Genomic DNA, 24250 nt, shown 5'->3' with positions numbered 1-24250 from the left:
GGGATTGGGGTTTATTCCACTGGCTGAGAACAGTTGGATAGGATTTATGGCTTGGTTCCCTACCCAAGTGAGGCTGTAGGATGACTCGACAGTTGCCTGCATTCTCCGGTCAGTCTTACTAGATGGTCAGGACTGAGTACTATATTTAATTGTACATGGTACTATGAATTAGCTTCCCTGCTCTGTCATGGCAGCAAGATGTTACCCAGGGCTCATATGAGTTTATTGTTTGGGGATCCAAATCCAGCAAGAGTTTGCACTGAATTCTATAGTCAGGTCAGACCATTAGTTTTGCTCTGCAAATGGGGAAAACCACATGCTGTGCTCTCTGTTCAAATTTCACTGCAAGTAGGGCTGTTGGATGCAGCTTCCCATGTGCCCTTGTTAGGTTCCCTGGTCAGACAGAATGCTGTATTCATTGATGAGCAGGGTTATGAATTAGATTCCCAGCCTGGGCACAACTACAGAAGTAGCTCTAAAGCCAGTAAAGCTCTTTGTTTATTGGCTTAATTCAAGCCAACATGCACTTGATGTTCCCTAGACAAACAGGACTATTGATTTTGTGCTGCAAACTATCAGCTCTGTCTGCCCTTCCCTTGGCTTGAGTGCCACAGAGCTGCACTGCTTGTCAACCCTTCTGATTAGATGGGGCCAGGATCCACATGTGTGAGGCTGTGTCTCAGCTCCCTTGCGTGGGTGGGAAAAGGAGGGATAGCGCCAAGCAACTCTCAATTTCCCAAACAAGCTCTGCAGTTGGACGGGGTTAGGAGCTACCCTCAGCATTTCCTATGAATCATTCCCCCTGTCTGTGCATAGGGGGGAAACTTTCCTCTCCTCATAGTGGCTTTACTCTGAGGGTAATCAGCTCTGCCTACCCACCTTTCAGCTGGAGTCCTGCAGGGCCACACAGTTTCCAGGTGTTCCTGCCAGCCCCTCTGGTCATATATAGCTGGGAGACATTCTCCTCAGTGAGTGGGGCTATGACTCAGGTCATTGCTTGGGTGTGGCTCTAGGGCTGGCAAAACTCCTCATTTGAGGATCAGAATCAGGTAGAATTGCATCTCATCATGTTCCCTGGTCAGAGTGTGGTACTGACTTGGTTCAGCAGATTATTCAAGCTGTTGGTTGGGATTACTACTTGGGGTCTGCAGGTATGAACATGGTTGATCAAGATCTGTTTACTGGTTGTTGAAAGTCCCTCTATCCTTCTATGTCACAGTAAGATTCCTAGTGATTGAACCCTACAGAGTCCCCTGCAATTCCCAGTGTGGTGAGGTCAGAATAGGGCCTTCCACAATGCTAGGGAGTTCTGGTTGTCATCTCTGGGTTCTCTTTTTCCACTGAAGAAACCAGTGGCTCATGGGAGAAAGAACCACATGATGCTGCACTGGCCTGGAGGAGAAGCAATGTGGTCAACTTGTAGCAGTGTCTCTTACCCTTCTAATGCAGTCTGTTTTGTTTTCTGTGATGCAGGGGGTGCTTCAGCCTCACTTCCATGTTTGATGATTCTTTCAGTGATTCTTTATTCGTGAATAGTTGCTAGTTATCCTTCTGAAGAAGGGGGAACAAAGTCAGGAAAGACATACATGGGCATTTGGTGACATCACTCCCCTTAAGTTAAATATGCCTTGCTCTGTGAAGTTATAGTGTCAAAATTATTTATATCTTTATGGTGTATCATTTTTATAATGCTCTTCTCATCCACATAGTCCAAAATGGCTCACCTTATATCTTCACTCCAGTTAGTACCTGCTTTAAAGGAAAGGGAAGAGATACCATTTTTTAAGAGACACAACCTGAAATTTGTGTACATCACTTCTGCTCCCATCTCATTAGTCAGCTAAGAGTCATATGGCCATCCCTAATTTAAAGAAAACTATGAAAGGTAGCTTTATTCTGGGTATCCATGTGTCCAGCTAAAAATCATGGGTTCCATTACTATAGAGAAAGAGGAGAGTAGATATTGCAGGGCCACCAGCAGCAGTCTCTGCCACACTAATTCCCAGCTGTGGATGATGCTTGTCATTCACTCTTACTTTTTACCATGCTGATTATGTGCTTTGATCTCAGCTAGGTTTTTGCTGCTGATAAACAACTCCTTTAAGCATCTATATATATAAAAGGCTAATATGCAAAGTGTCCCCTCAGGAGTTTGACCTGAAGTCCTGGAGTTCGATCGCTCGATATGATGTACACTGACCACCAGGGGGCGGCGCAGAATGAAGGAAGGCCCCAGCCGGCAGCTGGAAGGCCCTGATTATCCCTGATCACCGGGCAGGCCTAGGGACCCTACCCATGCACGAATTTAGTGCACTGGGCCTCTAGTCCCTAATAACTCTCTATGGTCTTCTCCATTGTAATTGTTCCAAGATTACTTGATTTCCTTCCAAGTATCCAACCCTACCCTGGCCTTCTTATTCTTTTCTTGCCTCTTCATTTTTGAAAAAAAAAAAAAAGATTTCTAATATGAAATAGCTCTCTTTCTTAAAACTACTTTGCATCCTGCTTTCTTTTTATTCTGTCTTTAATAAAGTCTACCCATTTTTGCCAAAGCTATACCTCTAATCATGCCCTGATTCCATCCCTACCTGTATTCTCCATAACTTGTTTCAACAATGAGTTATTGATTCTCAAATTTTATCTTTGATCTCTGTTTCTCTTCTTCTTGCAAACATTCTTAGATCTCGCCCTATCCTAAAACACATTTCCTGGACCCAGTAATTTGTTTCAAGTTACCATCGATCATCCCCTTTCCTTTTCTTTAATATCAATTTTTGAAAACACATTTCTTGCAATCAATTTCCCTAAACACATCCTATGTTTATCATCCCCTTGCCCATTACCACACATTCACTTGTGGAAATTTTACCCATTCTTCAAAGCCCATCTCAAATGTCACCTTGCTTATCTCTGCAACTAAATACAAATTATTTCTCTTCTGAGCTATTACCCTTATGACCAAAGCAGCTATCATCATTAAGTGTCTGCTATCTATCACAGGCTTTACATTTATTATTCATTTAACCTTTACAACAACCCTGTGAGGTAGGTATTATTTCCTCAATAAAATAACTTTTATTCAAGCTACAAAATTAAAAAGATGTGCAAAATACAAACAACCATGATTTACCACTTAGAGAAAATTACTATAATATTCTGATGTTTCTTTTAGTTTCTAAAAATACATTATGATTTATTCCTTTTTATTAAAAATATAACATATGATCATTATAATATGTATAAAAGGAAATATATAAGCAATAAACAATAATCATCTCCCAACTCCTCTTTATGTGCACTCCCCTGAGATAACCAATGTACTCAGTCTGGTATGTGCTTTTCCACACCCTTCACTTAGAAACATGGGGTAATACTACACACATTACACTTTAAATTGCATTTGCACTTAATAAAATATCTTGGACATGTTTCTGGGTCAAGATATAGAGATACAATGCATTATGTTTACTAAAATTACAATATCTATGGTTTGGACATACCAAAATATATCCCTCTATTGATGGTTATTCAGATCACTTCCAATTTTTGTACTATTAAAAATCAGGCTGCATATAATATCTATATATCTATATCTATATCTATATCTATATCTATATCTATATCTATATCTATATCTATCTATATAGTCACGTAGTGGTACTCTTTACTCTTTCTCTATACTAGGAATAGCAAGTCAGTAATTTTCAAGTTAGCTGAGTTCCAATCATAATCTGAATGTGGTTTTTCTTGGGAGTGAATTAAGTGAGTTTTAAAATTCACATAGAAAAGTGTCTGGAAAAAAACACAGTTTCCTTATCTGTAAACTGAGGGTAATAAGGAGAAATGATATTCTGATCTCATCAGGCTATTGGGAAAATAGCCTGGGCCCTTAGTCCTATCTAATAACATCCTAATATGCAAATAGACTGAACAGCGGAACAACTGAATAACCAAACAATTGGTTGCTATGACGTGTGCACTAGGGGGCACACGCGGAACATGGAGCGCATTGGCAGCAGGCAGCAGAGCACGGAACATGGCCAGCATTGGCTGCAGTGGGATGGTGGAGCAGGTGAGCGGGGTCACGTGCTGGTCACTGTCATCGGGGTGAGCCTCTGGTGGTTACTGAAAATTCTTTGCTCCCACGAGCTGCGGTCCCCACTGGGTGCTCACACCTGCTGCTGGAGTTGGAGCTGCCACTTGCACCTGCTGCTGGTGCCCGGTGCCATCCCCATTCGCCCCTCAGGGCTTCTCCACCTCCCTCTGCTCCTGAGGGGTGATTGGGGCCAGCAGCCACCGCTCACACCCACTGCCAGAGATGGCCCCACTTGCACCTGCTGCCAAAGCTGGTCCTGCTTGCACCCGCAGCCGGTGCCCAGAACTGGTCCCGATTGCTCAGCGCCATCAGTGAGTGCAAGTGGCAGCTGCTGGCCCCAATCTCCCCTCAGGGCTTCTCCACCTCCCCCTACTCCTGAGAGGTGATTGGGACCAGCAGCTGCTGCTTGCACCCGCTGCCGGTGATGGCCCCGCTCACACTCACTGCCAGAGCCAGCCCCAATCACACCCACAGCCAGCACCAGAGCCACTGCTTGCACCTGCTGCTGGCGCTCAGCACCAGTCCAAATTGCTCGGCACTGTCAGTGGGTGTGAGCAGTGGTTGCTGGCACCGATTGCCCCTGAGGGCTTCTCCACCTCCCCCTGCTCCTGAGGGGTGATTGGGGCAGCAGCCGCCACTCGCACCCACTGATGGCCCCGGCCCTGCTCACACCCACTGCTGGCACCAGCCCCAATCGCTCTGCATCATCTGTGTGTGTGAGCGGGGCCATGGTGGCAGTGGGAACAGGGCTGCTTCCAGACAGGGGACCAGGGGTCATCATGGGAGGTGCTGGGCTGGGTGTGGAGGATGGGCCGAGACCCGCCCCTGTGCCCACCGCAGCCTTGCAGCCCACAGTTCCTTTCAAGGTGCACTGGGCCCCTAGTCCTATGTAATAAAAGTCTAATATGCAAATTGACCAAACAGCAGAATGACTGGTCACTATGATGTGCACTGACCACCAGGGGGCAGACACTCAATGCAGGAGCTGTCCCCTAGTGGTCAGTACACTCCCACAGGGGTAGCATCGCTCAGCCAGAAGCCAGGCTCATGGCTGGTGAGCGCAGCGTTGGTGACGGGAGCCTCTCCACCTCCACTTCAGGCAGGCAGGTAAAGAGTGAGGGGTCCCGGACTGCAAGAACCCCAGACTGTGAGAGGGATGTCTGACTGCCAGCTTAGGCCCGATCCCCCTGGGCTGGCAGGCGGACATCCCCTGAGGGGTCTTGGGCTATGAGAGAAAACAGGCTGGGCTGAGAGACCCCCCCCCCCCCAGTGCACGAATCTCATGCACCAGACCTCTAGTATTATAATAATGCAGTATCATTTACTGATGACTTTCTTTCTGACTATAATAAAGTATATAAAATAGCCACTTCTTCCTAAGAGCTTTCAGCAAATTTATTTTATTTCTTACCTCATCTTGGGTCTTTGCCTGCTTTGTCTGTATATCCTGATCCATGCTGGTCTAAAGTAGAGCTATTTTAGGACAGTGATACTAGTATGAAAATATAATTTTATAAAATATTTTAACCTAAAAAGATGATAGGGCCCTGGAAGCAAGAAAAAAATAGGATCAAGTTATTTAGAATTGAGAGAGATACAGAAAACATTCTACATATATATTCAATAAATTGCTGTTGAATTGTATTAATCTGGAATAACAAATTTAGTCAAATGGCAAATTGAGATGTCTACATAACGCATAACTTATTTATTTTAAATGTTTTTATTTTAAATTTGTTGACATATTATCACTACATGACCAACGTTTTTGGTTTAATAGTGTCCTTAAAAATTTCTCCATATATCTGAATTTATTCAAACCCTGAAAAATTTTCACTTTACAATAATCTTGAAATGGTATGTTCATTCCAGTTTCCATTGAAATCATGTATTTTTATGCTAAAATGTTTCTAAAATATCTGCAATTTATATATTTCTACAGAAAGCATATATAATATAAAATAAAGCATTCTTGAATAACTTTTACTTCAAAAGTAATCAAATACATAAATTTTTAAATGCATACCATGACATAATTAAAATTTCTACTTTGACATCAAAAGAAGTTCAAATCCACCAAAAATACCTAAACTTTCATATATTTACATTGGAAGTTATTTTGGGCAGTCTTACTTAACAGGTATCCTGTAAAATATGAGAGAGTTATCTCCTGATTTGTTCAAACTGATACCTACACCTGAATATCAATTACAGTGATGGTTCCTAAGGAGACAGCTTTTCTAAAGCTGTCAAATAAAGAATGAACTATTTTATGCATTTTGGTATGGATTTAAATAGGAATATAGAGTGTAGTTTCGTGTCTTTCAACACATGTCCCTGCCATTCTCAAGCTAATTAAAGTAGTACCCTGCCTTTTGAAAGGATACAGGATAGTGGTTAGACAAAAGTGAAAGAAAGTTAAATCCTAAACTCACCATTTTTGAGTTGAGTCCCATGATCCTAGCTGGGAGATCAGAAATAGGGATTCTTAATACTGAAAATAGAGATAATTCATTCTGAGAAACTAAAATTTAACTAGTGTAGTATTTGTGTGCTGTCCAAGGATTTATTGAGGAGGCCAGCAAGTTGCACTTTTTAGAATTACTCCAATTTCCAGGGTTGGAGATGGAAGGGTCAAAGTTTTTTTGATTGGCATAGGATCTTATTATTTCATGATACAATGACATAGTTCTAAAAAAGTGAATTACTTCTGATGCCCTTGGGGTGTGTCAACATTGGAGTTTGTAAATCCTTACCGCCAAATAACATGAAGCTAATGGATAGCTTTCAAAACCTTGTGGTACACATGGCAATGTCTTGTTAGTTCACACTGCTAGATTCCAGAATGATCTATAAGACTCCAAAGCTACCCAAGATCATTAGGGCTCTGAAAAATTTGAGAACTTGGAGACCTATTCTAAAAAGCCCTTAAGTAACCAAAGATCCTGAAGAAATGCCAAAAATGTCTGCTCATATTTTTTTCAAATATTAGGAACCTCAGTGCTCTCATCTTAAAACAAACAACATATTTTATGATCCCTTTCTGTGCTAATATCATCATAACTATATGACCTTACATTCATAATTATTACATTATGCTGTAATAACTAATAACTCTATAACCCATCCATCGTTTCAAAGAAAGGGGAACAACAAAACCCAAGGCCTCTTTTGAGACAATTATTAGCCTTGCCGAGAGACCTTCCTCCTCACACCATGCAGGCCACTGGTAGAATTCTTCACCAGCCCTAAAGACAAGCAACCGAAATGTATGTTTTTATTTTTATCATCAAAGCATATTAAAAAAGATTACAAATTAATTGAATTTTAGCAGCTGGAAATAAAACAATGCTCTGAAGCATCATCTTTGAAAAGAGATAATAAAACATGTATTTTTAAAGTTTTAATCTTTCTTGCCATGGCCAGGTGTCTCAGCTGTTTGGCGCATTGCCCTGTACAGAAAAAGGTTGTGGGTTCGATCCCTGGTCAGGGCGCCTATGGGAGGCAACCAATCAATGTTTCTTTCTGATATTGATGTTTCTTTTTTTCTCTCTCTAAAAATCAATGAAAATATATCCTCAGGTAAGGATTAAAACGTTTTTAAAGTTTTAATCTCTTTTGTCTACTTGACTAGATATAGAATTTATTTTTTGAGATCTATAACAAAATTTATTTTATGTAGATTAGAAACACAGGTATTCAAGGTATTATACATTTTTCAAGGCATTAAAATCATTAACTATATTGAAGAAGACAAGGAATTGAGGTGTTGGAATAGAAGGAACTACATACATTCATGCAAGCAAATAAGAAAGCAGCTACCATAGACCAATTGTAATCACAGCCATCAATTAAGATATAAGAAAAAATAAGTAAAATTAAGGTTACCTTTACCAGACTCACAGTGAGTTATTATTTTTAAGTGATATGGGTACTTATGTTTAGTATATAAATACATATCCATATCAATTAACTGTTAAGTAAATTGTGTTTTTTCTTTTTATTGAATTTATTGGGGTAACACTGGTTAAAAAATATACAGGTTTCAGGTGAACAATGTACAACACATTATCTGTACATTGAATTTCTAGACAACCTCTTTCATATATTCCTCCAGCCTTTGCTATACAAACGATTTGAAAAGGAAGTCCTTTAGATAGGAGATATCATATTTAAGGACTAGAGGCCCGGTGCACAACTGTGCACTGGTGGGGTCCCTCGGCCTGGCCTGCAGGGATTGATCCAAAACCATCTCTCCAACACCCCCTGGGGAGTCCCGGATTGCGAGAGGGCGCAGGCCAGGCTGAGGGACCCCACTGGTGCACAATCGAGCTGGGGAGGGACCATGGGAAGGTTCCAGGGCATGTCCAAGCCATCTTGCCCAGTCCCTATTGGCTGGACCTCAGCAGCAAGCTAACCTAACAGTCAGAGCAACTGCCCCCCTGGTGGTCAGTGCACATTATAGCGACTGGTCAAATGGTTGAATGAATGGTCAGACACTTAACACATTAGGCTTTTATTATCCTACTAGTGGCCCTGCACACAAATCTGTGTGTAAGTAGCTCATTGCTGCTTGCCTCAGCTGGCCGCCCTGCCCACCACCGCTCTTAGCTCTTTGCTGCATGTAGCTCACTACCCCACCCTCCTGTAGCTCTCTGCCCACTTTCCCACCCTCTTGTAGCTCTCTGCCTCTTGTAGCTTGCTTCCCCACCCTCCCACTGATCGGTCGTTATGTGACAGCGTCCCAACCAATTTGCATGTTACCCTATTATAGGTATGGATATAATAAAGAGGTGATATGCAAATTAACCCTCACACCCTCACAAGATTGCTGCCTACAACCAGGCCAGCAGGGGGGTTAGTGAGGGACGACCAAACGACTGAACAGCAGGCCGGCAGGGGGAAGCAGTTAGGAGTGACCAGGCCAGCAGGGAGGGGGCAGTTGGGGGCGACCAGGCCAGCACACAGAGGCAGTGAGGGGTTATCAGGCCTGCAGGGGGGCAGTTAGGGACAACCAGGCAGGCAGGCAGGTGAGTGATTAGAAGCCAGCAGTCCAGGATTGTGAGAGGGATGTCCGACTGCTGGTTTAAGCCCAATCCCGGGATTGGGCTTAAACCGGCAGTCAGACATCTCCCGAGGGGTCCTGGATTAGAGAGGCTGCAGGTTAGGCTGAGGAGACCCCCGCCCTTGTGCATGAATTTCATGCACCAGGACTCTAGTTGTATGTAATAAAAGGCTAATATGCAAATCGGCCAAATGGCGGAAACACCGGTCACTATGACATGCACTGACCACCAGGGGGTAGATGCTCAACACAGGAGCTGCCCCCTAGTGGTCAGTGCACTCCCACAGGGGCTGCACAGCTCAGCCAGAAGCTGGGCTCATGGCTGGCAAGGGCAGCGGTGGTGGTAGGAGACTTTCCTGCCTCTGTGGCATTGCTAAACTGGCAGTCAGACATCCCCCGAAGGCTCCCAGACAGCAAGAGAGTGCAGGCAGAGCTAATGGACCCCCCCTGAGTGCACAAATTTCATGCACTGGGTCTCTAGTATAGGATAATATGACTCCTTTAGTGTTTTTGACACTGATGTCCAGAAAGCTCTTTCATTATCTTCTTTATATATATCAGTGATATATCAGTGACACTGCACTAAACCTTGATGAAAAATAAGTTATCATAACAAATTTGTTTGGTAATCATGTAGAAATAACAACTTATTTCATAATACATCCATTATAATCAATAAATCATTAGTGAGTTATTATATTAATTAATAGGTATTTAAATAAATTAAAACCATTGTGGAATAATCCTGTTTATGACTCTGAAATAATTTGATGACATATTGATTATTTTTATGAAGTAGAATATCATTGTCATTACAAAACAGATGTATGACTGCCTTAATAGCTTTGGTAAGTATTGTTCTTCTTAATGGTATTTGTGTAATACAGTATACTGTTTGGAAGCTAATCCTAAACATATGTAAAAAAGGCAAGATCAATTAATGTGTATAGGAAAACACACACATAAGTAAACTGATATTTATTCTACAGCTTTTGTTACTTTGTCACTATGTTAATTTTATTTTACTCCTGCAAAAAATATCCCCAACTCAAAAATCAAGATATGTTGTGAAGGCTTTAAGGCAAGTAAAAATAATTGTGATAAAAGTATAAAACCTTTTTCTATCTCCCCCAAAACCAAATAGAATAAAAAGTAATCTTTTTATTATAGAAATATTTTCCATAAATGTCCTGATATATTTTCCTGGGTCTTCATATCTCTGAATAAATTAAACATGATTCTTTTATGTACCAAGTCAATTATGCATACAATATTTCTTGTTTTCTGTACTAACATAGTGACTTTATTTATAAAGAAGGCTACAGTGGTGCATATATTATTTCTGATTGGTGTTTTAGGTTTGTTAGAGGAGAAGAGGGTCAATGGGGGGAAAAGGGATATCTGTAATACTTTCAACAATAAAGATAAAATTTTAAAAAGGCTACAAAATATACCATTTTGTGTATATGTTCATATGTTTCTGATTCTTCCACTCTTCTGTAAAGCATTTTTTCATTATTTCAATATTTCTGAAAATTTTATGTCTAAAATAAGGCATTATCTCAGAAAGTATTAAGCACCCCGTTTAGCAATTGTTAGTGTTTATAGTAAACAATGGGTTATTTATTTAGCACTTCTGATTTGTAGATGTTTCTAGCAGTTAATTAAAACAAGAAGATCTGAGGGAAGAGAATTGGATCAGTTAATGAAGAGGTCTCAGTCTTCTCTCGTATTGAAAGTAGTCCTTGGGCCCTAACCGGTTTGGCTCAATGGATAGAGCGTCGGCCTGTGGACTCAAGGGTCCCAGGTTCGATTCTGGTCAAGGGCATGTACCTTGGCTGCGGGCATATACCCAGTAGGGGGTGTGCAGGAGGCAGCTGATCGATGTTTCTCTCTCATCGATGATTCTAACTCTCTATCCCTTTTCCTTCCTCTCTGTAAAAAATCAATAAAATATATTTAAAAAAGAAAAGAAAGTAGTCCTTGGAATGGCCAATAAAATTACTCACTAGTGTTAGTTAGATAGTGATGTTGGCAATTACCCACAGAGCTTTACACGTTTACCCTCAAATGTTTAGAATGTTTAGCTGGGTGAGAAGCAGTAATTGTGGAATCAAACGCACTGTGTTCCATTGGCAACCCCTTGAGACCATGATGCCACTCTCTAGTGGTAATGTTCTTGAAGAACTGTGCTTTTTAAAAAAATATAGAAATTGACTATGAAATTTATTTTTAGATGAGAAATAAAAAACAAGAGATAAATAAACATCAAATCACTCCCTCCCTACTGAATATGAGAAAAGACTTGGTTATATTTGGAAAGCATTTATACTTGAAACAAGGAAAATTATTTTGAACTCTGTCTAGATATGTATGTGTGTACACACACACACACACACACACACACACACACACACGCAAAGACTATTGAATAAATGGAAATTAATCAAAATGTCAAATGTTAACAGTGGCTGTTTTGTATAATATAATCCAGGAAACTTTCATACTAGCAAACTGTTAAGGTAAAAGATCTGAAAATCCTCCTTTTCTACAGTAAACCCTTTAGCTTATTTGCTGTAGCTAGTTTCTAAGAGAATTTGAAAACCCTAAACTTCTCCATACATAGGCTTATGACCATCTACCAAAATCCTCCCAAAATGGAGACAAGAATGACTGTTCCCATGTCCATGAGATTGGAGTTGGAAGTGTGGGGGAGGAAGACGGTTAAAAAATGAGGAGGGAGAGAAACCAAAGGGAAAGGGAATTCCAGGTGCCCATATGAGGTGAATCTAAATGAATTGAAGGCAACACAAAAATTAATGTTTTGTACCTTTCTCTGAACTTTGAGTCTATTCATCATCTGCTCATGAACAGGACTATCCTCCAGATGTTGTAAGATATAAGGGAGGTTTATACTCATTTCAGTTATGGACAGTACCCACATACTCTTTCTTCACTGTAAGGGTTAAACCTGAAACCTGGTAAATAGGTGATGTTTCTCTCTCACATTGATATTCTCTCTCTCTCTCTCTCTCTCTCTCTCTCTCTCTCTCTCTCTCTCTCCCTCCCCAAACCCCTTCCTCTCTCTTGGGTGCAGATTTAAAAAATATAGTTATATAGTTGCTGGCCACATATTAAGCCTTATTGCACACTGATGATGATCTATGGTCTTAAACCAGTGACCCTTTGGACCTAGTTGACCATTATGCCTTGAGTCATGAGGGCAGTGCCCTACCAACTTGACACAGCCACAGGGGCCTCCTGGCTAAAATAAAAATGCCACTTTTATGATAAAGCCACACCTGGACCATCTGACAGTTTTCTTTGTAGGAGGAAATGGTTTCTTCTTGTCTGGTGTCTTGACCAAAACTATGATGTTAGAGGAGGTTATTCCTCTCTGAAGCCATCAGCCTCTTGCAGGGCTGGGACATACTGACTTTTATTGACTCCTGAGCTGTGCTAATGGGTTAGTTACCTATAAAAAGAGCATTACAAATATATAGCCTTATAACATCTTATACACAGTAAAAACTGATGCATATTTCAACCCACATTCTGACAAAATACAAAATTCTAGGATCTTGAACAAAAGACTCAATAACATTTCCACGTTGGAAACAGAGACCAGATCCAGAGCAAAGGTGAATACCATTAAACAAGATCTTCTAATTATAAATACCAAAGAGGCTTGACCTTTATTATTGATATTCCAATAATGTTGACTTGACTACTGTGAGATTCATCTGCAATATAAAATGCATAATTAGCCCAGCCAGTGTGTCTCAGTGGTTGGGCGTCGACCCAGTAACCAAGAGGTCACTGGTTCAATTCCTAGTCAGGGCACATGCCCACATTGCAGGTTGGATACCTAGTAGGGAGCGTGCAGAAAGCAGCCGATTCATGATATTTCTGTCTCATAGATGTTTCTATCACTATCGCTCTCCCTTCCTCTCTCCCTAAAAATCAATAAAAACATATTTTTCAAAACTTTAAAAAAAGCATAGTAACCAATATTAATGGTCATTTCTAACAAAAGTTAAGAATTAAAATGGGCACATCACACAGTGCTTTCCAATAGAATATTTTCCAAAATACTCCTGATTGTGTAGATATTAAATGTAACCCCCAAATAATATCTATGCCTATTTGTGGACTTCTGTGTCCTCAGGTCTTCAAACCTATGCCATTGTACCAAATATACCACCATTTGACTGTTTTTTGTTTGACTCTGCTTACTTTGAGTTATCAATTGGACCTCAGACATTACACCCATGGTGGAGGAGGGGGAGGAAATCCCATCAAATTCTGCAGTATTCAATTGGACATCTTTGGGACTATTGCTCTTTAGCATTATTTGTTTTACTGAATATTTTGCAGGGGGGGTTATAACTTCCTAGAATCGAAAATAATAATTTTTAACAATGTAAATGCTGTTTAAATTCTTCAATTAACAATTTTTTAAATTTCAAATGATGTTTCACTTTAAAACAAAAAAAAACCCCAAAGTTGACAGACTTTTCCTATATAAATTCTCTAAGTTTATTTTTATATATTAATATTATTAACAAAGTTGTTTTAAAATACTAAGAATGACCATAGGTCTTACATCTACAATGTGCTATAACTGCCACTGTCAAAACGATGGCCCATTGTGCATCCACACCATCATCACATGGCAGTCACATCTACTTGTGACATTCTGACTGTCCACCCCAGGCCTTCACCACCCTATTGTCAGACCATCCTTTGTGGCTACTTTAGGTCTCTGAGTTTTTAAGGCGGCCACCCAGGCCTTCCCTGAGCTAGTCAGGTTAGCATGTGGTCCCTTTTTGTCCACACCCCTTATCAGATATATGATTTGCAAATAGTTTCTCCCCTTCCATAGGTTGCCTTTTCACTCCGTAGTTTCTTTTGATAAGCAGTTTTTAAGTTTTTGATGTAGTACCATTAGTCTATTTTTTTCTTTTATTGCCCATGCTTTTGATGTCATATTCAAGAAATAACTCCCAACTCCAATGTCATAATTTTTTTCCTTATGTTTTAAATGTTTAGCTCTTATGTTTAGGTTTTTATACCATTTTGAGTTAATTTTTGTCTATCATGTAAGGGAAGTGTTCAAGTTCATTCATTTGCATGTAGCTATACAGTTTTCCTAACAGCATGTGTTGAAGAGAATACTTTCCCCATTCTGTCTTGGCACCATTGTCAAAGACCATTTGGCCATATACATGGTAGTTTATTTTGGGGTTCTCTATTCTCTTTCATTGGTATATATGTCTGTGTTTGTGACAATACAAGACTATTTTGATTTCTGTAGCTTTGTGGTGAGTTTTGAAATCAAGAAATGTGAGACCTCCAACTTACTTCTTTTTCAAAATTGTTTCTACTATGTTGGTTTCTTTGAAATTCCATATGAATTTTAGGATTTTTGTTCTATTTCTGCATAAAATGCCATTGGGATTGCATAGATTTATTTGTGTAATGTGATGGTTAATTTTATGTGTCAACTTGACTAAGCCACAAGTTGCCCAGATATTTGGTTTCTACTAAAATCATTCTAGAAATGAGATAAAAATTAAAGTGGTCAACAATATTAGTAGAATATTTAAACAAATTTCATGGGCTTCCAGTGACCTATTTTTTTTGGGGGGGGGGGGGCGTTGTCCCCTTCAGCCTGAGGTGACTTGATTAGAAATTGATTTCAAAGTATATTCATACTAAGTATAATATGGTACTTAGTTATTGAACTCTTATAACTTATACTTAAGTAAATTTTATTAAATAAAATTTGGAACATTTTAGTCATCAGATAACCATAAGGGGGAAGTTGTGATCAATTATAAAACCATAGTTTTGATGCTGACCAATGACAAATTTTAGGTCCCTGTCCCTCTCCTTTCACTTTATCCCACATCTGAGCAATCTGATAAGAATGGCCACATTCCCTATGGCCCTTGACACTCCCCAAAATTTAAAACTTGGTCCCTCCACCCCAGCCCCACCCTCTAACCAAAATAAAAACCCAAAGCCACTCATTCTTGTTTCACTGAGCTTTGAACCTGAGTCCTTCTTTTGGGGGAATCTTTTTTCTAATTATTATATGAGTAATAACTTTATTTCATATCCATAAGTGTTTATAAATCATTTGTCCTGACACAAAATTTTTAGATGAGTGGCTATCCAGAATCTATCAGTGATTGCTAGGCACCCAAATATAACTGACAGAATCAGACTTCCTGTGTGTTAATAGGGCTCCTTATAGTTCACTGAGAGAGTAGTCTTACATCTTTTGGATTCTTCAGAGTGGACCATCCTTAAGACAATATAATCTTTCTTTAATATTGATCATGTAGCAAGCTTAACTTTTTGTATAACTTGAATAGACTCATTCGTTACTTAGGGAAGAGAATAGAAAATAGTTGAATGGAGGAAACAGAGAATCCTCATCTGACACACCAAGAACACCATCCTGTGGACCTCTTGGGAGATAGTCTTCTGGCCTTTCTTCCCAGAGGCCATAACCTAATATCACCGTGTACTAGAGGAAGCATGAAAGCATGATCTATATGTCCATGGGGACTTTCATAATATTTTAGCTTCCTGTCAGTTTAGTGGAGGATAAAAGGGGGTATCAATCCAAGAGCTTTCCTCCTGGGGCGCAGGAGTGAGTGGATATGAAATCTGTATTTGGGAGTAGCATTTATTTACAGATGAAGTAACATCTAAGCCAAGTTAATGGCAATGGAGACTGAAAGCATGAGTTAAATGCTAGAGACACTACAAAGGAAGAATATCCAAAATGTGTATTCTGACTAAATGTGAGATTAAAAGCAAAATCTAAGATGAACTGAGATATTGAAGCTTACTACTAGGCCAGGAGGATGTCAGAAGGATAAGTAGGCTTCAGTGGGAAGAAAAACTCATTTTTGGACTTACTAAGGTAAGGTGAGGTATCTGTGGAGCATTTACATGGAGACACTCAGCAGGTAGTTGGAAATGCTGTAGGGCCCCAAAGCAGTCTGTAGTTATGAAATGTCAATTCATATGATAGGTGTCCATGAATCTCGCCATGAAGGATTTGTTTTCTACTATGCCAGTTCCTAAGTCAGACCCTAGCTAGGACATAGTTGTTTAAACAATTCTCCAAGGAATAAAATGATGAGGGTTAATTTTTTTCATCCTGAACAAATATAATTTATTCTGGAAATTAATGCAGAACACGTCTCATGCAGAGCTGCAGAGAACCAGCTACTAGACTTCCATAATCATTCGGGGCCTCTATAGTAGATGCAATGTCACAACTGAATATTCTAGTTAATGCTTGTCGAGTAACACTCCCTCCACATTCTGCGTGGAGTAGGGTTCGGTATCTGAAAGTGGAGCCGCACAACAAATGAAATAAAAAGACACGAGATAATTTTGCAATATTGGGGGACCAGGCGGGCAAGTCCCGAAGGACTTCCTCTCTGTGCTTAGGTCTCACCAAGCTTTTATTGATCTGGGATGCACTCATAGCATAGCCCTTAGGCAGGTGACCCCATTAACAGGCAGACTAGTCCATCAGCAAGGATTTACATAATAATAAATGGGAATTAAGGGAACTAAGGTGGGGATGCTTCAGCTATTATTACCTAAATTAACTGGGTGGTTCAGTTCTGACCTTTGCTAGGACTTCAAAGGTTACTAGCTTTTGGGGGTCTCTGTTTAAACTCAGCTAGTGAAGACAATGAATGGACTCCGGCAAATGCTGATGTTATTTCTTAGATTTGGTTTGCATAAGGTATAACTTCTTAGGTTTGAAGTTGCTTTGAGACATATTGCTGTCTCTCATAGGTAAAAAGAAGATGTTGGTATCATGAGAAACAACACCTTCAAATGTTGCAGGGCTTTTTTTTCCCTTATGAATTCCATCTTGCATTGTTTTACACAAAAAGTCCTGAACCAAAAAATAGAAATTTATAATGAAAATGTTCTCAACCAGATGGCAATAATCTTTTTTGATTGAAACACACTCTCTACCACATAGCTAATTAATTCTTTGAAATTTTAATTTCATGTGAATGACACTGCACTCAACTCTAAGATTAAAAAAGGCTGGACGTTGCCAGAGCACACGTCAGTGTGCATGCAACTTTCAAACCTTCCCTTTTTCATTGCTTTCTGAATAGCCTAGCAATTCTCTTCCCAGACAGAGAAAAATGTTTCCCTAGAAGTGGAACTTCCTCATCTCTATGTGGCAAAGAGCTCATATTCATTTTCTCAGCTTCTCATAGCTTCAGAAGTGATAGTTATTGTTAGTTGGACTATTCTTAGAGCCAGAAATGCTTTGGTTAGGGCACTTCATCAACCAAATCACACTTGTTCTGCCTTCCTATAAGTGATGTGCTACCATCCTCACCTCCTATTAGATTGCTCCAGGAAAAAGGGTTTGCTATAACCAAGTGGTTTTATACAGAATCTTTACTTGACTAGGGCCTTGGCTTGTAACAAGTCTTTCTCTTCCAGTACCGTTATGTACAATACACCTGGAGCTTCAGGCAGTACCACAAAATATTCAGGTTACTCATTTATTTATTTGTGTAAGGGTTGAACTGAAAAAGATATGTAAACACTAAAAAGTAAAGTCTCTCATTTGCTTTTGTCTTCTTTCCTTCCGAGAATTTAAAACTTATCCTATATAATTTGGAGAAAACAGGAAATAGTTTAATTCAGCTCCTGTGTTCTTGCATTTTGTACATTGCTGAATATATATGTTTAATTATATTCAATAGGCATGAAAAAAACTATACAGGTAGTCAAACTGAAAGTAGAATAGATATTTTTTCTATTTTTTTAATCCTCACCCAAAAGTATGTTTTTTTATTGATTCTTAGAGAGAGAGAGAGAAGCATCGATGTGAGAGAGAAAGATCAATTGGGTGCCTCCCATATGCCCCTTGACCAGAGATCAAACCCACAACCTAGGTATGTGCCCTAACTGGGAATCATACCCACAACCTTTTGGTATATGGATGACACTCCAACCAACTGAGCAACCCAGCCAGGCTAACTCTTGGTCTGTTTTGACACAAACAATCTTGCAACTACAAATTAGATACAGTACTAACTCAGGTCTATGTAATGTAGTGAAGAGAAAAGTTTTTAGTGGGAAATTTCAAAGTTAATGTCTCTTCCCTCTTAGTAGGAGAGACTTATTCTTACTGAAATGTTATTAAAATGTGACAAGATGGAAGAAAATGTTTTGACAATACAATGACTAAATCCTGAGGCCTTAAGACTCTCTCAAAACATGTAACAACAATTACAGCAACAAAACACGGTTTCTCAGAGATATTTGGGAAAATGGCTGATTTTAGGGCTATGGTGGGGTAGAAAAAAAATAAACATGGAACATCGTGTTATACCAAAATTGTAATAACACCTAGAGGCCCGGTGCAAGAAATTTGTGCACGAGGGGGGGGGTCCCTCAGCTCGGCCTGTACCCTCTCCAATCGGGACCCCTCAGGGCATGTCTGCCTCGGGGCATGTCTGACTACCTCTTGCAATCTGGAACTGCTGGCTCCTAACTGCTTGCCTGCCTGATTGTCCCTAACCCCTCTGCCTGCTTGCCTGATCACCCCTAACTGCCTCTGCCTCGCCCTGCACCTGGGACCCAGGATTCCCTCCCTCTGGCTGGCCACAGGCACCCCAGGACCTGGGCCGGCTTCACCCGGGGCTGACCGCAGCTACAGGGGACCATGGGCAGACAGCTTCGTCTGGGCCACAGCAACAGGTACTGGTGCCTGGGACGAGACGTGCAGCTTGTCCCTCTAGAGGGCTGCAGGCATAGGTGTAGCTGCTGGCACCTGGGACCACAGGGCAGGTGGTAGGTCCTTCTCCCAGGCTGAAGCCTGGTTGGTCCCCATTCCTCCCTCACGAGCTCATTTGTGCCTGGCTGGTCCCCATTCCTCTCTCCCCAGTGTTGAGTGTCTGAGCCGTTATGGCGTGATGGTGTGAGGGTGTGACTACCATTTGCATATTAGCTCTTTATTGTATAGGCTATTTTTATTTTATTGTGAGTGTGTCACTAGGATGTTTGAAAAGGCTCCCACTGGCCAAATCTGAGACAATTATGTAATTAAGTAAAACATTGATAAAAATAAGTTTTCACGAGTTCAACTGAAAATAAGCAGCCCAAATATCCTGAGAAGAGTGCCCCCCTCCCAGGAGAAAGGAGCTGACCACTAAGCCATCAGCAAGTTCCCTCTGACTACTGAGTCATGAGTTCAACTGAAAATAATAAGTATATAAATAAAAATGGGATAAGGACTCTTTCTTTTTTTTACAATATATTTTTATTGATTTCAGAGAGGAAGGGAGAGGGACACAGAGATAGAAATGTCAATGATGAGAGAGAATCACCGATTGGTGGCCTCCTGCACACCCCCTACTGGGAATTGAGCCTGCAACCTATGCATGTGCCCTTGACTGGAATCAAACCCGGGACCCTTCAGTCCACAGGCCGACACTCTATCCACTGAGCCAAATTGGCTAGGGCAGGACTCTTTCTTAAAGTAGAATGTTGAGGATTAACTGGTTAATGTAGAGAGAGTATTGTAGCTGAAAAATAATTTTACAACAGTCATGGTAAAGTTTGGATTATGCAAGAATCATCAATGGATCCTTTTCACAAAGATAGCACTGAAAGTGAAGAAGGAAGCCCCTGCCCCACCCAAAGCCAAAGCCAAGGCTTTGAAGGCAAAGAAATCAATGCTGAAAGGCATTCACAGCCACATAAAAAGGTCTGCACATTACCCACCTTTTGAAGGCCCAAGACACTGTGGCTTCAAAAGCAGCCCAAATATCCTGAGAAGAGTGCCCCCCTCCCAGGAGAAAGGAGCTGACCACTAAGCCATCATCAAGTTCCCTCTGACTACTGAGTCAGCAATGAAGAAGATAGAAGATAGCAACACACATTTTCATTGTGGACGCCATGGCCAACAAGTACCAGATCAAACAGCTGTGAAGAAGCTCTGTGACATTGACATAACCAAGGTCAACACCCTACTCAGGCCTGATGGAGAGAAAAGGGCATATATTTGACTGGCACTCGACTATGATGCTTTGGATGTTACCAACAAAATTGGGATCATCTACACTGAGTTCATTGGCTAATTCTAAATATAAAAATGTTTCACTGTAAAAAAAAATCATCAATGGAAGCTAGATCTTGAGAGAAATTATGATAAAAAGTAGGATGTAGGATATGTGCATGGTCTTAAAGTGATTCCCCACAGACTGCTTAATAGTGACAGGAGAAAAATAGTAATTATATCAGGAAGAAATCAGGCAACACCTTGACTACATGATCAAAAGTAAAAAAAAAAAAGGCTGTGCAACTTTTAGATTAAAGAAGCATAATAAGATATCACAACTGTATATGATATTACACATAAGACTGAATCTTCAATTAGAAAGAAGCAATGTTATAAAGGACACTTTGGGGTCAATTGACAAAATTGGAATTTGAAATATACATTAGATAAAAGTATAGTATATATTTTTATTACCATTGTGCATATGACTTACCCTTGAATGGATCAAAATATTAAACTATTTATATGTATATCTACCAATTTATCTATTGAGAGAGCATACAAACATAAAACAAAAGGGGTAAAATATTAACAATAGATAAAGCTGAGTAAAGGGTATCCAGATATCCTTTGTATTATTTTTATTTTATTATTTTGCTTATCTTTAAGTATGAATTTATTTCCAAATAAATTTTTCAAAAAACTGGTTCATAATAAGAAAATCCAAATATAATTTCCTATTCCATTTTGATGGTTGTTTTGCCAATAATAAAGTATAAATGTGTAGAAGCCAATCAAGTCTTCAGTAGCTTGGACTATGGGCTGAGATTAAGTCCAAAATGACTTCACACCCAAAATTGTAAAGGCTTGGTAAGCCTTGGAAGGCCTTCAAAGGAGATTGAACAAGACTAAAGAATGCTGATGCATTTTATGATATGGTTGAGAACTCAAACCTAATGTCTTAGAAATCATTACATTATATGATGCTCTTTCATTAAGTTACATAAATTATATATATATAATTTATGAGAAAATAACAAATGTGTTTGTTGTATCAGGTATATGCATCTGATAGTGGCTGGTAATCTAAAAAATAATGAAGCAAAAAACTGACATTGCTGATCATGTCCCAGGTGAGAAGCAAAACTGAGAGGAAACTGTTGCAATTTCATGTTCAAATTCTATTATTTTTTTGACAAAAACCACTGGTGATTTGTTCTATGTATTTGTGTGGCATCCATTTCAATTGCATGTGAAGCCCAGCATTTCTTTGCCTTTATGTATAGGGGAATTCTGTTGCTGCTACTGCTGCTGCTACTACTACTAATAGCAATAATATTTTAACATTTGATCATTTCCAGCCATAAATTCAAGTGTGCAAATTTTTTTTGCTATGACTCATTTTTATGCCTCTGAGTTCTTTTGCCTACTAGCATAAAAAGTAATCTGGTTTTTACCAAACTCTTTTGATTTAGGATTTGAGCATAGTAAATTAAGTATTCATCCCACTTCCTTCTTCACTTTTTCTTGAAATATGTTATAAGGTCTAGGTGTGGTAGAACTTACATTATCATGCTGTGGGAAGGTAACTGGTTCTCTGTGTATGTCTCTGCAATGCCGGCTTCCACTGAGAAGTTTGAGGGACTAATCCTCAGGTATATTCGCTCACACATCCCCTCTCACTATTGTGATCTGAATGCTGGTGGTGCCACTTTATTTTGCTGTCAGGCCCCTTCATGGTGTATCCTTCTCTTCCCAACTGTGGGGCCCCATCATGTTCAGTGGCTTCCTCTTAGGCCTTATGTGTCCCCTGTATATATGTGTTGGATGATTAAAACATATGAACTCTCAGTCTCTTTCTCTCTATCTCCAGGAGTAAAAAAGCTGTGTCCTGATAAAGTTAATTTATATATTGGGACCCACCAAATAGAGGCCACCTCAGTTATTAGGACCAAGTCACAAATCTAAACCTAAGTCAGCCTGCACTTCTAGGAAACGCCTGTTAAGGGAACTTTAACATACATAAATCACAATCCTCCAACTTAGCTGGCTTACCTTGCCCTGGAAAACAGAACCTGCTAGCCCAGTGGTTCTCAACCTTCTGGCCCTTTAAATACAGTTCCTCATGTTGTGACCCAACCATAAAATTATTTTCGTTGCTACTTCATAACTGTAATGTTGCTACTGTTATGAATCATAATGTAAATATCTGATATGCAGGATGGTCTTAGGCAACCCCTGTGAAAGGGTCGTTCGACCGCCAAAGGGGTCGTGACCCACAGGTTGAGAACCGCTGTTAGCCTTACAAGGAAATCCCCAACCTCCTTGCCAATTATGCCCTGTTTTTATGCTGCCTCTTCTAGTGCTATATAAACATGTTTTTGCCCCAAATCCCACAAGAACTTTGTTCCACTGCTTGTGAGGCACTGAATTCCCCTAATTTTTAGATTATTTTCCCTTAAATAAAAGACATCAAACTCATTACTAAATTGTTTTAGTTTTGTCATTTGACAGTCTTTGGCCAATCTGCTAAGATATTTCACAGTCATTATTACTCTAATGAGCCTGTGCCATACTGTACCTGAGGCCTCTCTACAAGACTTGTAATCCTGCTGGGCTACATCTTGGAAAGCCATGATCTGATTCCTCCACTCTCCCAAATACATTTTTTCTATCTTACTCCACTCCCTCCACCAACACCCCCAGCCAGGTTTTAACAAAGAAGGGGGAGATAGGGCAGACAACCTCTTGTCCTACACCAGTGGTCGGCAAACTCATTAGTCAAAAGAGCCAAATATCAACAGTACAACGATTGAAATTTCTTTTGAGAGCCAAATTTTTTAAACTTAAACTATATAGGTAGGTACATTGTTATTAACTTAATTAGGGTACTCCTAAGCTGGCCTTTGCTAAAAACGTCCTCAATCTGATTGAGGTACGTTCGCTGAGGTCGACCCCTTCCAACTCTCCCATCCACACTTGTCTTGTATACTTGTTTCGTTTATCTCCTCTCGCTCATCCTCTCTATATGTCCAAACCATCTCAACATACCTTTCTCAATCCTCAACAATACATCTTCTTTCACTCTACAAAGTTCCCTAAAATTAACTTAATAAATTTTACTTAAAGTTTTAAGTCTTAGTTAAACTATAGGTACATTGAATAAAACGATATCATACTTAATAATGATATTATTTATTGATAAAATTAAATTCCTTACAATTTACCTTACAATATCCATAAAATTAAATCATGACAATGACTGACAAACACTAATGTGAACAATGGCCTTGCATCTCCTTGGAAAGTTTGGGTAAGTCAGGTTTGTATGTTGTTGTTTTTAATTTTAGGCACGATTCCAGGTTCTCATCAATAAGACGACTTCTCAATTTACTCTTGATAAGGTTCATGCTTGAAAATGATTGTTCGCATAAATATGTAGACCCGAATAAGGAAAGAACAGCAAACGCTAGTTTTTTCATTTGATTATATGAGTCAGGAATACTATTCCAGGTGTTAAAAATCAACATATCTTCCTTCTCCAGGTCTTTCAAAGCAGACCACTTGTGCTGTGAAGTAAGTTCACATTTGTTTTTCTCCAATATTTCTATATCAGCACAAAGACGTTCAAATTTCGAGTTCCACAGTTCTTTGTTTTTTAAATCCAGCAATTGCATTTCAAAGTTGCCAATGTCAATATTAAAGGGAGAAAAATTTAATTCTGTTACAGTAGCATTGAGAGGTTTTTTAACAAAGGCTAACGTAGCTTTGCTGTTTCTGAATTCCTGAAACCTGTTGAGAAAAGCTTCCCTCATATTTAAAAGTGTTGTTTTGAAATAGCAAATGTCAATATCAGAATTATTTTCTTGGCAATGTTTCAACAGGCTTGGAAAGTGAATCAAAGTTTCTCTTTCAAAATCTTGAGCAAAAAGATATAATTTGTTTTCGAATGAAATAACTTTTTCTAACATCGAAAAAACTGTGTTTCCTTTCCCCTGTAGTTTATGATTAAGCT

Source organism: Myotis lucifugus, unplaced genomic scaffold, assembly GCF_000147115.1.
Source record: "Myotis lucifugus unplaced genomic scaffold, Myoluc2.0 scaffold_4, whole genome shotgun sequence".
Classification (NCBI taxonomy): Eukaryota; Metazoa; Chordata; class Mammalia; order Chiroptera; family Vespertilionidae; genus Myotis; species Myotis lucifugus.
The sequence above is the reverse complement of the archived record's forward strand: the minus strand, read 5'-3'. Positions refer to the sequence as shown.